This window comes from Rhinopithecus roxellana, chromosome 1 (assembly GCF_007565055.1).
Source record: "Rhinopithecus roxellana isolate Shanxi Qingling chromosome 1, ASM756505v1, whole genome shotgun sequence".
Classification (NCBI taxonomy): Eukaryota; Metazoa; Chordata; class Mammalia; order Primates; family Cercopithecidae; genus Rhinopithecus; species Rhinopithecus roxellana.
Window position 1 is genome coordinate 190,944,997 of NC_044549.1, and position 16,170 is coordinate 190,961,166.

Consider the following 16,170-nt stretch of genomic DNA (forward strand, 5'->3'; position numbering starts at 1 on the left):
TCGACTGTAGTCACCCTGTTCTGCAATCAAATACTAGATGTTTTTTCTTTTTTCAAAGTCTCATCTGTTGTCCAAGCTGGACTGCAGTGGCATGATCTTGGTACACTGCAGCCTTGGGCTTCCAGGCTCAAGTGATTCTCCCACCTCAGCCTCCTAAGTAGCTGAGACTACAAGCGCACACCACCACACCTGGCTAATTTTTGTACTTTTTGTAGAGACGGGGGTTTTGCCATGTTGCCTAGGCTGGTCTTGAACTCCTGGGCTCAAGTGATCAGCCTGCTTTGGCCTCCTGAAGTGCTAGGATTACAGGCTCAAATACTAGATCTTATTCTATCTAACTATATTTTGTACCCGTTAACCATCGCTACCTCACACCCGTCACCCCCACTACCCTTCCCAGCCTCTGGTAACCGTCATTTCACTCTCTATCTCCATGAGTTAAATTGTTTTTATTTTTGGCTCCCACAAATAAGTGAGAACATGTGAAGTTTGTCTTTCTGTGCCTGGCTTAATTCACTTAACATAATGACCTCCAGTTTCATCCATGTGGTTGCAAATAACAGGATCTCGTTCTTTTTTTTATGGCTGAATACTACTCCGTTGTGTACATGTACCACATTTTCTTTATCCATTCATCTATTGATGAACACTTAGGTTGCTTCCAAATCTTGGTTATTGTGAATAGTGCTTCAATAAACATGGGAGTGCAGTTATCTCTTCGATAAACCAATTTCCTTTCTTTTGGGTATATACCTAGCAGTGGGATTGCGGGATCATATGGTAGTTCTAGTTTTAGTTTTTTGAGGCACCTCCATGCTGTTCTCCATAGTGGTTGTACTAATTGACATTCTCACCAACAGTGTACAAGGATTCTCTTTTCTCCACATCCTTGCCAGCATTTGTTATCCAACTTTTTAAAAATTATTCAGTAGTACTGTTGAAAATTTCAAAATGTATATCCTAATATGTGCACATTTTTATTAACCATATATATTTAGTTCTACATCCTAATGTACAGGAAATTCATGATAATGTAAATTTGAACATAATACAACTGTCAATTGATTCCTGCGTTCCTCTCAGCCCTCTTTTTATCATTTGCGGAGAGGAAGTGTGGAGGAGAGGGTGAGGCAGGAAGCAGAGTGGTTGGCGTGGATGGGTCCCAGTGTCCCTGGTATTTCCTAAGCCCAGTGTGCCAGATCAAGTTGACAAAGGGGCATCAGTCAATGTTCTGGAATTCCAGTCAGCCATATGTATAGAATTGTCCCCATTCATGATTAAACGCGAGTGTAGAAAATGACCACCAGGTGGTACTACAATCCAGTTGAGACTAAGATGGACTAGGTTCTTAGTCCATCCTGGTTGGTTAGCTATGCAAATTCCAACATAATGCACCAGTTTTACAAGTTCCTTTCTACATCTGAATGAACTTCAGTGGACACCTCTTGGCACACGCACATTCAATAATACGCATTGTTAACAAGCTTCTAGATGATGCTGATGTTGTTTGGAGTTGTTCTGCACAGTAGTCAGAGCAACCTTTTTTTTTTTTTTTTTGAGACAGAGTCTGGCTCTGTCGCCCAGGCTGGAGTGCGGTGGCGCGATCTCCGCTCACTGCAAGCTCCGCCTTCCGGGTTCAGGCCATTCTCCTGCCTCAGCCTCTCGAGTAGCTGGGACTACAGGCGTCCGCCACCGCGCCCGGCTAATTTTTTGTATTTTTAGTACAGATGGGGTTTCACCGTGGTCTGGATCTCCTGACCTCGTGATCCGCCCGCCTCGGCCTCCCAAAGTGCTGGGATTACAGGCGTGAGCCAGCGCGCCCAGCAACCTTTTTAAAACCCAAAGACCATGCCATTTCCCTTCTTTAAAAGCTTGGCTATGTATAGAATATTGTCAGACATAGATTGAGGGTAAAAGGGGGCACATGTCTGTTAGTTTTCTTTGGGTAAAGCCTCAAATAATAGACAACATAACCACAAGCCAATTTTCTGAAACCTAATAGTGCAGAATAAATGGTCCAGTACAGCCACACTGTCCCATTGAGTAGAAACACTGCAAAAACCCATTACAAAAAAAAAAAAAAAAAGCGATTATAAAGTAACAAAATATTCAAGAAACTTAAAAGTAAGCCATTTGAGGCCGGGCGCGGTGGCTCACGCCTGTAATCCCAGCACTTTGGGAGGCCGAGGCGGGCGGATCACAAGGTCAGGAGATCGAGACCACGGTGAAACCCCGCCTCTACTAAAAATACAAAAAAAAAAAAAAAAAAGTTAGCCGGGCGTCGTGGCGGGCGCCTGTAGTCCCAGCTACTCGGGAGGCTGAGGCAGGAGAATGGCCGGAACCCGGGAGGCGGAGCCTGCAGTGAGCCGAGATAGCGCCACCGCACCCCAGCCTGGTGGACAGAGCGAGACTCCGTCTCAAAAAAAAAAAAAAAAAAAAAGTAAGCCATTTGGTTTCCTATCCCTGTGGCAGTTTCACATCTACTAAGACTGTGTTATAGAACTAACATTCCACTGTGTTTGGAGACAATTCAGAAATAAGGACATGGAGTATTTCTTTATGTTTCCAAGAGATTTCTATTTCAGTAATGAATTATTGTCATTTTCATTGCTAGGTCCTGAGTATGACCCTAAGACTATGTAAAATATATTGGAATAGTATGTTTATTAGTATTTGCGATTACTATTTTTACTTTTCTGAAAATACTTTCACCTGCTATTATCCTCCAAGTAGCTCTGTAAGTAAAATGCAGAGAAGTTTCAGAGTTCTCAAAATTGAACATGCATCAGAATCACCTGGAGAAATTCTGACTCAATCAGAATATTGAGGAAACTCAACAATTCGCATTTTTAACAAGCTGCTAGGTGCTATCACTGCTGGTCCACTGCCCACACTTTGAGTTAGCACTGTTTTGGGGTAGTGATTCTTAACTTTGGCTGCACATTGAAATTATGTGGATGGGAAGATTTTTTTAAAGTATCTGGGGACTCCCAGAGATTCTGATTTGATTGGTTTGAGTTAAGGCACTTACATGTATGTATATTCATTTTTCTACTTACCAACAAGTTTAAGCATCTACTCATGTCTATTAATTATTTGGATTACCTTTTTTTGGTAAATTACCTGTTTATAACTTTATCAGTTTTAATTTGGTTGTGTCTTTATTGATTTATACAAACATTTTAACATATTATGAATTAAACCTTTTCTGATTTATATCTGAGAATATTATATCTTGGTCTGTCACTTGGCTCTTACGTAGGAATTTTAATTTTTATTATATCAAATCTACCCATTGTTTCCTTTATGCCTTCTGGATTTTCATCTTGCTTAGGAAGGCTAACCACAAGATTTAAAATGTTCCTTTATACTTTTCCCTAATATTTTTATACTTCAGTTTCCTAGTATTCATTTTCCCATTTATCTACAGATCGTTTTTGAAACAAGATCAGACAACTCATTTCCCAGACAGATAGTTCATATGTTGGTATTGAAGTCCCTTCTGCCACTTTTAGAATAAAGGGATTTGTTAAGGGATCTAGATGATACACAGAATCTTTGAGAAAAACAGACTTCATCATGAGTATTCAAGAACTCCCCGAATTACTCGTCAAGGCAGCTGCTAACTCTGAAAGGATCAGGATGCTGCAGAATTAGGAATCTGCCCAAAGGGGTTCATGCCTTTCCTCTCTCTTCATGTAATACAAACTTGAATCAGTCTTACTTAGCTTGGAACCCTAGCTACAAGTGAATGTGGGAAATACTGGTTTTGGCTTTCCAGGAAGAAATCCAAGAAGAGACTTGGTTAATTCATGCATGGTATCTGTTACTGTGTCACTGACTAGTCCATCATTTTCCTGTATTTTGAAATGCCATTATTTTCATAAATACATCATAGATATATTTAATGAAAAGATATTTGGGGACCATCAGCAGCCTTTGCTACACCCCATAGCTCTTTTATAATTTACCATCTGTTTCAGTTAATGTGGTATAAGATCTTATTTTTTTCCAAATAAGGAAGGACAAGGTGTAGGGGGAGGGTGGAGAATGTAGAAAATTGCCTCAGGGTGCCCTTATAGGCCCTAAAGCCATTTTTTTCTGCCACTGCTTGTTGGGGTGACATCATTCGGGGATAATTGGCCAGCTTGAGTTTCCAGTTACTAATCTATGTCTATTCTGAAACCCAGAGCATTTATTTCATTTTTTAATTTCAGCTATCATATAATATATATCATATATATCTCATATATCATACGTATCATATATCTCATATATATATATATATATATATATATATTTTTTTTTTTTTTTTTTTTTTTTCCTAACAGGGTCTCTGTCACCCAGGCTGGAGTGCAATGGTGCAATTATGGCTCACTGTAGCCTCAATGTCCTGGTCTCAAGTGATCGTCCCACCTCAGCCTCCCAAGTAGCTGGCTGGGACTACAGATGTGTGCCACCATGCCTAGGTAATTTTTTTTTTTATTTTTGAGATGGAGTCTTGCTCTGTCGCCCAGGCTGGAGTGCAATGGCATGATCTCTGCTCACTGCAACCTCCACCTCCCGGGTTCAAGTGATTCTCCTGCCTCAGCCTCCTGAATAGCTGGGATTACAGGCATGTACCACCATGACTGGCTAATTTTTGTATTTTTAGTAGACACAGTGTTTCACCATGTTGGCCAGGCTGGTCTCAAACCCCTGACCTCAAGTGATCCACCTGCCTCAGCCTCCCAAAGTGCTGGGATTATAGGCGTTAGCCTCCGTGCCTGGCTTCCTAGCTAATTTTTGTATTTTTGTAGTGATGAGGGTTTAACTACGTTGCCCAGGCTGGCCTCAAGCTCCTAAACTCAAGTGATCTGCCTGCCTCGGCCTCCCAAAGTGCTGGAATTACAGGCGTGAGCCACCATACCCACCCTCAGTTATCAAAATTTTAAATTTCCAAATATATAGTCAAAGTTTTTGTACATAGGACATCTTCTCATGTTTCTCTGAAGATATTAATTATACATTTCAAATGTCTTCTTCTGATTGTTCTCTAGCTTTGTTTTCTCTAATGATAATTGTAAAAATGTTGCCTCTCTCATGGTGACTTTTTTTCAAATGTGTGATAATGTGTTAGCTATCTGTTCAATTTTGTATTTTAGAATCTCTCTTCCTTTTGCCTTTTTATTTACAGTAGCTGTTCTTTGCCAATTTTGTGTAGGGAACAGCACTTAAAAGACAAGGGTGTGTGGTAGCTCATCTTCAAAGTGTGGAAGACTGGTGTTCTTCCTGGTGGTCTGTTGCCTTCTGGGCCACAATTTAGAACCAGCTGGAGAGGAGAAAGTGGTTGACCAGCCTAGCTACCCTAAATCTGTTATTCTAATTACTCTCCCTGACCATTGTCTCAGTACCTTCCTCCCTAAATCTTGATCTGTTAACTGTGAGTTTGTATACCCTCTCTCCAACTACTCCTACTTTTGCCTTTGGCAGATTCCTCCATATGATTTGAGCTGCATTTTCCTTCCATTTTGTTTTTCTGAGATTTAATCTGTCTGCATTCCGTCTTTTCTCAACATTTCTGTTTGTCGATGGCAATTTTTTTTTTTTTGTTTCTAGGATTTCACCATGTTGACCAGGCTGGTCTCAAACTCCTGAGCTTAGGTTGATCCACCCGCCTTGACCTCCCAAAGTGCTGGGATTATAGGCGTGAGCCACCACGCCCAGCCTTCTTTTACTTTTTTTTTTTTTTCCTGAGACGGAGATTTGTTCTTGTTGCCCAGGCTGGAGTGCAATGGCGTGATCTTGGCTCAACGCAACCTCTGCCTCCTGGGTTCAAGCGATTGTCCTGCCTCAGTCTCCTGAGTAGCTGGGATTACAGGCATGTGCCACTACGCCCGGCTCATTTTGTATTTTTAGTAGAGACGGGGTTTCTCCATGTTGGTCAGGTTGGCCTCGAACTCCCAACCTCAGGTGATCCGCCTGCCTCGGCCTCCCAAAGTGCTGGGATTATAGGTGTGAGCCACCACACCCAGCCTTTACTTTTTAAAAAAGTATCTCCTGGCTGGGCTCTGTGGCTCACGCCTATAATCCCAGCACTTTGGGAGGCCGAGGCAGGCGGATCACTTGAGCTCAGGAGTTCCAGACCAGACGGGGAAACATGGTAAAACTCTGTACAAAAAATACAAAAATTAGTGGAGCATAGTGGTGCATGCCTGTAGTTCCAGCTACTCAGGAGGCTGAGGCAGGAAGATCAATTGAGCCCCGGAGGTGGAGGCTGCAGTGAACCATGTTCCTGCCACTGCACTCCAGCCTGGGTAACAAAGTGAGATCCTGTGTCTCAAAAATAAATAATAATTAAAATAAACAAATAAAATAATCCCCTTTATCATTTCATGAGATTTTAGGTGGTAGGTGGGTGTAGGTGTGTGTGCTCTGTTGGCTATTTTGATCTTATCTGTGTTAGATCAAAACAGTGTGTGTGTGTTAAATTGTGTGTGTGTGTGTGTGTGTGTGTGTGTATGCATGAGAGAGAGAGAGTTTTGCCCTGTTTTTTTGGACTTATTTCTCATGTTATTGTTTTCTTCTCTAAATGATTTATCATAAATTCAGAGTCGAAATGAATACTGAATCTCCCATCCAAGTACTAACCAGGTCTGACCCTGCTTGGCTTCCGAGATCCCACGAGATCAAGAGTGTTCAGGGTGGTATGGCCACAGACTGAATATTGAATCTTAGTCTTTCTCACATATGTTTTTTTCCTCTACTCTCTTTGTTCTGGAAAACATAAAACCAGGCAAATGAAATAAATATGGTCACATCACACTTGCTGGTATCATGCAGAATGCACCTACTTTTTCTAAAATTGATTGTAAAATTGATGCCTATATAGTAGTTGATTTCAGGATGCTGATCAGGGCTGGGTGGCAGTGGGGTGTTGTGGTTATAAGCATGTTAGAAACCATCAGGCTCTGGGGAATGAACTAATATTAGCCACATTCATAGAGACTGAATGTCTCTGTGAATAATCCAGAATGCCAATATTTTTCCCTTAGAATACAGGATATATTATAACTTTACAGGGACCAGTATTGTAAATAGCAGAAAACTGGAGTTGAATCCTGGTTCTTCCATTTGCTGTTTTTGTTTGTTTGTTTGTTTGTTTTGAGACAAGGTCTCACTCTGTCACCCAGGCTGAAGTGCAGTTGCGCGATCTCAGCTCATTGCAACCTCCGCCTCCCTGCTTCAAGAGATTCTCCTGCCTCAGTCTCTCAAGTAGCTGGGACTACAGGCACATGCCACCACACCCAGCTGATTTTTGTACTTTTTGGTAGAGATGAGGTTTCACCATGTTGGCCAGGCTGTTCTTGAACTCCTGACCTCAAGTGATCCACCTGCCTCGGCCTCCCAAAGTGTTGGGATGAGCCAGCGTGCCCGGCCCACCATTCCCTCTTGAGTTGGAATCCTGGTTCCGCCATTCGCTTTCTTTGTTACCTATTATTACTGAATCTGCACTTTTGTCCTCATGAATATTAAATGAAATAAACAATGTGAACTTCTTGGCACAGTAGCTAGTACATAGAAGACATGGAATAAATATTAGCAATGATAATGAAGATGATAATGAGAGTAATCACTAGAGCTCTACTTTTTTGGTAGCCCTCTCAGTATCAATGAGCCTGGAAAAATAAATTAATAGTTCACATGGATCCTTGGAAACTGTGAAATTAGCAAAGATTGTCTTTATACAAAATATATTTTTAAAATGTAGTTGTAATTAGTTATTTAGTCTTTAGTTGTGTTATCATGGGAAAAATAACATTTTGTACTTCAGTTTTCTCACCTATAAATTGAGGATAATTTCATAGGGTTGGCATGGACATTCAATGAGTAAATACTGTGAATGTTTAAAATGGTGACTACCCAGTAGTAGTTCAATTTTTTTTTTTCAGATAGGGTCTTGCTTTGTTGCCCAGGCTGGAGTACAGTGTAGTGAACACGGCTCACCGTAGCCTCAGACTCCTGGGCTCAAGAGATCCTCCCATCTCAACCTCCAGAGAAGCTGGGACCACAGGCACATGCCACCACACCTGGCTAATTTTAGTTTTTTTTGTTTTTGTTTTTTTGTGGAGATGGGGTTTTGCCACGTTGTCTAGGCTGGTCTTGAACTCCTGAGCTCAAGTGCCCTTTCCACCTTGGCCTCCCAAAATGCTGGCATTACGGGCATGTGCCACCATGCCCTGCTTTATCCTTGTTTTATTTTTAGTTGGTGATTTTTTACATTATTATTTTGAAAAACACCCCCCAGTTTAAAAGATGTTTTTTTCAACCGACAGTTGGAATACATGATTAGATATAATTTATGTGATAAATAAATATTTAAATTAAGACTATTCTAGAAAAATTGGAACATATGGTTATTATAACTACAGTGTACATTTTAAACTAGTTTAAAAATCTTTGTATATATTTTTTCTCATTGCTCTGTAATCCAAAGAACAGTGTACACTTTTGACTACCAGAATACTTAGGTCCACCAAGTATACCATCTCTTTGTGAATTCTTACTACCTGATGCTATTACTTCAATTGTTTTCAAACGATTGCTCTTTTAATTATCAATGACAGCCAGGTACGGTGGCTCACACCTGTAATCTCAGCACTGTGAGAGGCCGAGGCAGGTGGATCACCTGAGGTTAGGAGTTCGAGACCAGACTGGCCAACATAAAGAAACTCCATCTCTACTAAAAACAAAAAAATTAACTAGGTGTAGTGGTGTGCACCTGTAATCCCAGCTACTCGGGAGGCTGAGGCAGGAGCATCTCTTGAATCTGGGAGGCAGAGGTTACAGTGAGCTGAGGTCGTGCCACTGAACTCCAGCCTGGGCAACAGAGCAAGACTTAGTCTCAAAAAAAAAAAAAAAAAAAAAAAAAAAAAATCAGTGAAACCCTTTTATCAAATAAGATTTCACAAGATACTACAATATGTAAGCAGTCTGGGTTAGGGTCCTTGATCCAGAGCCCTGTGTATTTTTCTCTCCATGAAACCCAGGGTTCCTGGAAATACAGTTTGAATACCTGATTTCTCATTGATAGTGATACAATCAGTTAAGCAGATAACAATTTTCTTTATATAATTATTACACACTGGTTGTGCATTTCTTTTTTCTTTCTTTTTTTTTGAGACGGAGTCTTGCTCTGTTGCCCAGGCTAGAGTGTAGTGGCTTGATCTCGGCTCACTGCAACCTCTGCCTCCTGGGTTCAAGCGATTCTCCTGTCTCAACCTCCTGAGTAGCTGGGATTATGGGCGCCCACCACCACGCCCGGCTAATTTTTGTATTTTTAGAAGAGACGGGGTTTCATCATGTTGCTCAGGCTGATCTCGAACTCCTGACCTTAGGTGATCTGCCCACTTTGGCTTCCTAAAGTGTTGGGATTACAGGCGTGAGCCACTGTGCCAGGCCCTGGTTGTGCATTTCTAACGATATACTCTAATTAGTATTTTACACTTAGAAACACTTTTGGGAAACAGTTTTATCAATGGTATATTTACAAATCATATCTTAGGGTTGGCTGCTTTTACAGAGGGTTGTTACAGACATTTTATATGGATTATTTTTTGCTCCGTTTACAGAGGATGACTTTTTATTTTACCTCTCCCAAATCAGGTTATACCATATTTAGAATCTACATTTCCTCATGAACTTGCCCTGGTCAATATTACCATGAAATAAACAGATCATAAGAGTATTTCATGAAAAAGTGTTTTCTTATCAAACTTATTGGTGAATAATTTACACACATTTTTCATGTTTAAAGTGTACAATTTAGCGATGATAGTTGTATACACCTGTGAAATTGTCACTATCATCAAAACAGAGAACATTTCCATCGTCCCCCTCCAAAAATATTTTTTCTGCTCATTTGCAGTTTATCCTTCCCTCCACTCCTGGCTCCAGGCAATTACTAATCTGGTTTTTGTCATTAAAGGTTAGTTTGTACTTCATATAAGTGGGATTATTCAGTATATTTTGTCTCTAGTTTCTTCAACTCAGCATACCGATTTTGAGAGTTATCCATATTGAGTCCTGGGTGAGAGAACATTTCTTTTTTTTTATTGTTGAGTAGTATTGCATTGTATAAATATACCACAATTTGTTTTTTCATTTACATGTTGATGGACAGTTGGGTTACTTCTGGTTTGGGGCTTTTGTGAAAAACAGCTGCTATGAGCATTCCTGTTCAAGTTTTTGTGTAAGCATATGTTTTACTTTCTCTTGGATAACGTCTAGGAATGAAATGGCTGGGTCGTATGTTAGATGCATGTTTACTTTTTAAATAACTATTTTGCTTTATTTTGTGAGAACTTACTTAACTCCCCCTGCATATCTAGATAAGTATCACATAAGGATACTAAATTTACCAGATTCTCTAGGTGGCAGGTGGGAAAAATCAGATAAGAATACTAAATTTACCTGATTCTATAGCTGGCAGGTGGGAAAAATTCCTTATCTTCCCTCTCCATGGCCCACCTACTTGCATAGTTCATTGCTCGTCCAAATTCTTTGGGTTCTTAAAATAATTTCAATTTCCCTCTTTTTTTTTTTTTTTTTTTTTTTTTCTATTGTTACCATCTCAGGGTTGGTTGGGTGCCTATTCCGTATTGAATATTGTGCTAGGCGCAGAAGGGGCACGTGGGACTTTGAGTTAAAGGGGCAGCAAAACCTTGTTCTGTTCTCTGGACTGAGTTGGACAGACCACAACTACGGATTATGCTTCAGGCAAAGTATGTGAGAACTCTTGAGGCAGCATTGCACTTACTTGACTCACATGCGAGAGAAAATATCCCACCTTTGTTTGTGTGGGCTTTCGTTATATATTTATTTTAATCAGGTGTGGCTGTTAAATGACAACCAAACAATACGTGAAACAAACGGAAAAAAAAGAGAGAGAGTGAGTGAGTAGGGGAGAGAAGCAAGTCTTCCTTTAGTAACGTATACCCTCCCTTTTGACCTGCAGGTCCCAAAGTGTGGTACCCAGACTAGTAGCACCAGTTTTCGCTGAGGACATGTTAGAAATGGGAACTGTCGCGCTACGCTCCAGACCTAACTGAATCGGAAACTCTGGGTTTGGGATCTGTGAGTTTAAAAAGCTCTCCAGGTGATTCTGATCCACGCTCAAGTTTGCGAACCGCTGTGCTAAACTCATTCCCAGGGTGTAGGTGGTCATCTTTAGACTTGGGTAACTGTAGGGGGTAGAGATAACGTTGCCGCAGCGCCAATCCACCTCTCCCCATCCACGCTCCCAGCGCCTGCAACTCGTCTTTCACCCTTAGCCTGAACCCAGGCTCTGGGCTTCCCTTTCCTTCCCCCTGGGAGCCGCAGGCGAAACGTGGCAAGTGGATTCAGAGTTTGCGGGCCCGGGTGCCGGCCGAGCATGCGCAGTGGCGCGAGCGCAGCGGCTGCGCGGGCGCGGAGAGGTAGCCGCAGAGTAGACTTGCAGGTACTTGGATCTCCAGCGGGAGCTGTGCTCTAGAGGGCAGGACGACGGCGGCGGCGGCAGGTACGCTGGGGTGGGGATAGGGCCCAAAAGGAAGGCTGGACAGACAGATGGAAAGCGAAGCGTTACTCCTTTGTGGGCGCGCGGCGGCTCGGGGGCAGTCTCTCCGGGTCCCCTCGCTCGCCTCTCGTCTCCCGGCTGTGCAGTGCGGCGCCCGCCATCCTCCGGGCGCGCTTCTGCCCGGTCCGGGCAGGCAATGCCCGCAGGTGTTAAATCGCGTATTTATACTGCCTAAACAATAAGCCTGTTAACTGAATTGTGATTCCCTGCATTGAAGTAAGGTATTTCATTAAGTTTTCTATTTTCAACTTTGGGTGGCTGCCGGTGAGGCTTTCTGATCCAGTCTGTTTTGTTTTAATTCTGAGACTGTTTTATTTGCCTTTGGCCTTTCGGTGCATAGGATCAATAGGGCTGTAGTGAAATCCCATCCGTGCTTTCTGTTTTTGGTACCTTTCCTGGAGCATAGGGACCTCTGGATGCGGCATAAAAATGTCAGTTTTCAGCGAATTTCACTGCCAAAAAACTTTCCGTGTTTCAGCTGCATTTTCAAGTGGAGTATTTACAAAATTTAAGATTTCCCCCTTACTTTTCAATTATTACTGTATTTCGGGCTTCATTTGGCATTATTAAAAGGAAGCCGTCGTTCAGATGAGTAACAGAGTTCTCACCTTTTCCCCTTTACTTATTGTGTCACATTTTATGGCTTATACCGTGATATTTTTCCCTCCAGCTACGGTGTTGGATATACTGGTATGAGGCTTAAGCTGTGCTGCATAAATTTCTTGAAGAACCTGTGAGCCAGAAGCAAAATTTCAGGCCAGGGGACACACACAGAACTTGAAACAAGTTCTTTTACACCCCCCCCCCCCACCACCTTTGTAATCAGCTCTCCTTTAAATTGAATTATGTAATGAAATTCTATAGTAAAGTGTTAAATTTGTAATGTGGAAGCATATATATATATATATATAGAGAGAGAGAGAGAGAGAGAGGTAGTAAGTTTAGGAAGAGGAAATTTTAAGTTCAGGAAGAGAAACCTATATGGAAAGGGAATACAGGTATCCTGCCCCCCTTCATTCCTCCCATGATAAATGTTTTAATGGCAGAAATAATATACAGTTGGTCTAGTTTGGGCTGTAGAGACCTTTGAGGTCAGCCAGTTCAGCTGCTTCAGTTTACAAATGAGAAAACTGAGACCAGCGAGGTTAGATGACTTGCTGTGGCCACCCAAGCCCCTCATTAGCAAAGCTAGGCCTGGGATCCAGGTTTTCTCATTTTCTGGGGTCTTTTTACCACTCCCTGCTGATACTCTTCTTTGCCTCGATTATTAAACTTCCTTTTTCTCTTCTATCTTCTTATACCATGAAGTCTGACTTAAGCAGAAAATTAGTTGTTTCTCTTACTAAGCTTGCTGGTGCCTTGCAAACTCCTTTCAAAAAGTGCCCTTTCACTGAAGCCCCACCTAACAATTTGCTGGTCCTGAAACCACCCTCCTTCCTTCCCTCAGTCACTTGGGCCCTTGGCCCAAAATGCCTGTTTGCCTCCCTCTTTCCGTATTGAAGTCCTGCCCATGCTGCAAGGTGTAGCTCAGGTGTGACCTCTTTTTGGAAGCCTTCCTTGATTGCCTTAGCATGAAGTAGCTCTCTCTCTCTTCTGAACTCTATAGCACTTACTACTGTTGTTTGTGCTGTTAGTATCCCCATTGTATATAGTATCCTGAGTATTTTAGCACCTCCCAACTTCCCGACCAGGAAGTTGACAGGTTGTGTAAGCTCTTGGAGGTTAAAGCCTACGACTTAAACATCCCACCCAGCGCTAAGCACAAAGTATATTCTTAGCTCCTGTTTGTGGGAGGGAGTCGGGGAAGGAAGTGCAGTATGGATAGTTTTGTAAAGGGATTTCATGTGTGTTCTATAATATGGGGAAGGCCGTCTTAGAGCTGTATCAAGACAGCAGCCAAGTTCATTTCTGATTCCTCATATTTTGTTAACAGATCACAGATTAGTTAGGGTGAGTACGGGAGACAGGTGTAAAAACATAACAGGGGGCAGTTGGTCCAGGCCCTGGATTAAGCCTGTGACTCAAAGTGGAGAAAGGAGGGCACAGAATTAAGAAATGTAAAGGAAGAAGCATGTGGTTTAAGACTAGGTGCAGAGAAGGAAAGACATGTTGAAAATGAATTTCAGGGTTGGGGTGTTAGTAATGGGTTTATAATGTTCTTTTTATCTTAAAAGTACCTCCAATTGGCTGGGTGCGGTGGCTCATACCTGTAATCCCAGCACTTGGGAGGCCGAGGCAGGTGGATCACGACGTCAGGAGACTGAGACCATCCTGGCTAACACGGCGAAATCCCATGTCTACTAAAAATACAAAAAATTAGCCGGGCGGGCATGGTGGTGGGCGCCTGTAGTCACAGCTACTCGGGAGGCTGAGGCAGGAGAATGGCGTGAACCCGGGAGGCAGAGCTTGCAGTGAGCCAAGATCACGCCACTGCACTCCAGCCTGGGCAACAGTGCAAGACTCCATCTCAAAAAAAAAAAAGGTACCTTGAATTGTGACATTGTCTCTGTTTCTTATAGTTAGTGATGTGATTGTCTTATTTCCCATTCTAGATGATAACCTCTCTGAAGGATGATCTTTAACCCCTCACAATACCTGGCACATTGCTTTGCAATATCAGACACTCAATAGTTATTACATGAATGAAAAAACAAACAAATAAATAAATAAGTGCATTTTGCCATGGGGAGGGTGGGCATTTAGAATCTTAGAGCTATATGGTAGCACTTTATCCAGACTATCCCCTAATTGTATAGAGGAGGGACTCAGATATTCTTAACTAAGCTAGTTAGTGGGGTAACCAGAAGCTCTGTTCAAACTTCCTCATTACTAGACCCCAGCTCTTTTCATTATCTATTTTTGAGGTTGGCCCCACAATTATTTTTATTTATTTATTTATGTTTGAGACAGGGCCCCACTCTGTCACCCAGGCTGGAGTGCAGTGGCATGATCACTGCTCACTGCAGCCTTGACCTCCCCGGGCTCAAGTGATCCTTTGCACCTCAGCCTCCCGAGTAGCTGTGACCACAGGCACGTGCCACCATGCCTGGCTAATTTTGTATTTTTTATGTTTAGAGATGGGGTCTCACTGTTTTGCCCAGGCTGGTCTTGAATCCGTTGGCCTGCCTCAACCTCCCAATGTGCTAGGATTACAGGCCTGGGCCACCATGCTCAGCCTCCCAAGATTAATTTGAGTTGGTAGCAAGACATTCCAGTTCAAGACGTTTTGTGGATTGAAAGCCCTCAGAAACCAATCTAAAGGGGAAATCTAAAGGAGAGAATGCATGTGTCATTGGAAGAGGTGAAACACAAGGCTGCTGGCCAGTTCAAGGTTGAGTGTACACAGTAAGGAGAGAGTGAGGCTGGGGTCCTAGGAATCTTCACACTGGGGAGTTGAATTCTGGAAAGGTCATGGTAGCTTAGCTTGTCAGAGGCGGACACAAATGGGTTGGCCCAAAGTCCTTGGGACTGAGAGTCTATTTCTTAAAGACATTCTACACTACCAGGAGGTGGTGAGCAGTGGCTTTGGAGAGGGTAGGCCAGGTACAGTGAGGGTAGGCCAGGAGGGTGGCACCCAAGGTTGGTGTTTATGGCCCAAGAACATGGGGCTGAGGTAAGGCTGATAGAGAGACAATTGTGATCAGGTTCTACCTGGAGAAACAAGACAGAAAGCAGTGTTGCTGAATCCAAAATTCCAGTTCAAGAGGTGGTTTGGAATATTTGTTTACTTGGAACAAACATTGCATTTTGTAAATCATAACCATTTTGCAAATCAAAACACAGCCTTTCCATTGAGCTGCACTCAGCGATGAGGGAGCTGTTGGATGCCACATCCTTGCCATTGACTTGCACCCTGTGGTTGACCACCATCTTCGTATTTCCACAGGCAATGATGGTCCATTAAAAATGTCAGAGAGAGAGCAGTTGAGAGGAGAGACAGAACAAATGAGCTTGAGAAATGGCTAGCGGGGGGAACGGAAAGATTGGCCTGGTTTTATATATTTTATATATATTTATGTTTTTTATGATGACGTTAGTGAAAATTGATGAGGCAAATGCAAAATCAGGTAGTATGTTGAAGTTAATGTCTCATACACGGAAATGTCCAAATATTAAATCGTAGCATTTACCATGGCCCTTTGTAAAATGACAAATATCTTTCTTAAAATAATAGTAATATTAATAACTAGTATTACAGAATATCTTCCATGAACCAGGCACTATACTAAATACTTTATAAGTAATATATCATTTCATTTTTATAAACCATCCTATGAGGTGCAATAATTACCCATTTATTTTTAATTTTTATTTTTTGAAAACAAGGTTTCAGTCTCACTCAATCTGGAGTGGAATGATCATAACTCACTGTAACCTTGAACTAGTGGGCTCAAGCAGTCCTCCCGCCTCAGCCTCCCAGGTGTGCACCACCATGCCCGGCTTATTAAAAAAAATTTTTTTGTAGTAATGAGGTCTTGCTATATTGTCTAGGCTGATCACAAACTTTTAGCCTCAAGCAATCCTCTCACCTCAGCCTCCCAAAGCCCTGAGATTATAGGCATGAGCCCCTGCAC

General features: G+C 42.2%; 1 protein-coding gene across 2 annotated transcripts in view; it reads left to right on the plus strand.

The window, feature by feature from the left end:
* Window positions 1–11,413: 11,413 nt before the first annotated feature.
* The window catches only part of PLS1 (plastin 1), a 115,332-nt gene continuing 110,575 nt past the window's right edge, over window positions 11,414–16,170 (plus strand). The window contains exon 1 of one of the 2 annotated variants that reach the window (XM_010388736.2): window positions 11,414–11,539. The gene's annotated coding sequence lies outside the window, so the exon portion shown is untranslated. The remainder of the gene's footprint in view (window positions 11,540–16,170) is intronic. The other variant, XM_010388737.2, reaches the window with a different exon arrangement.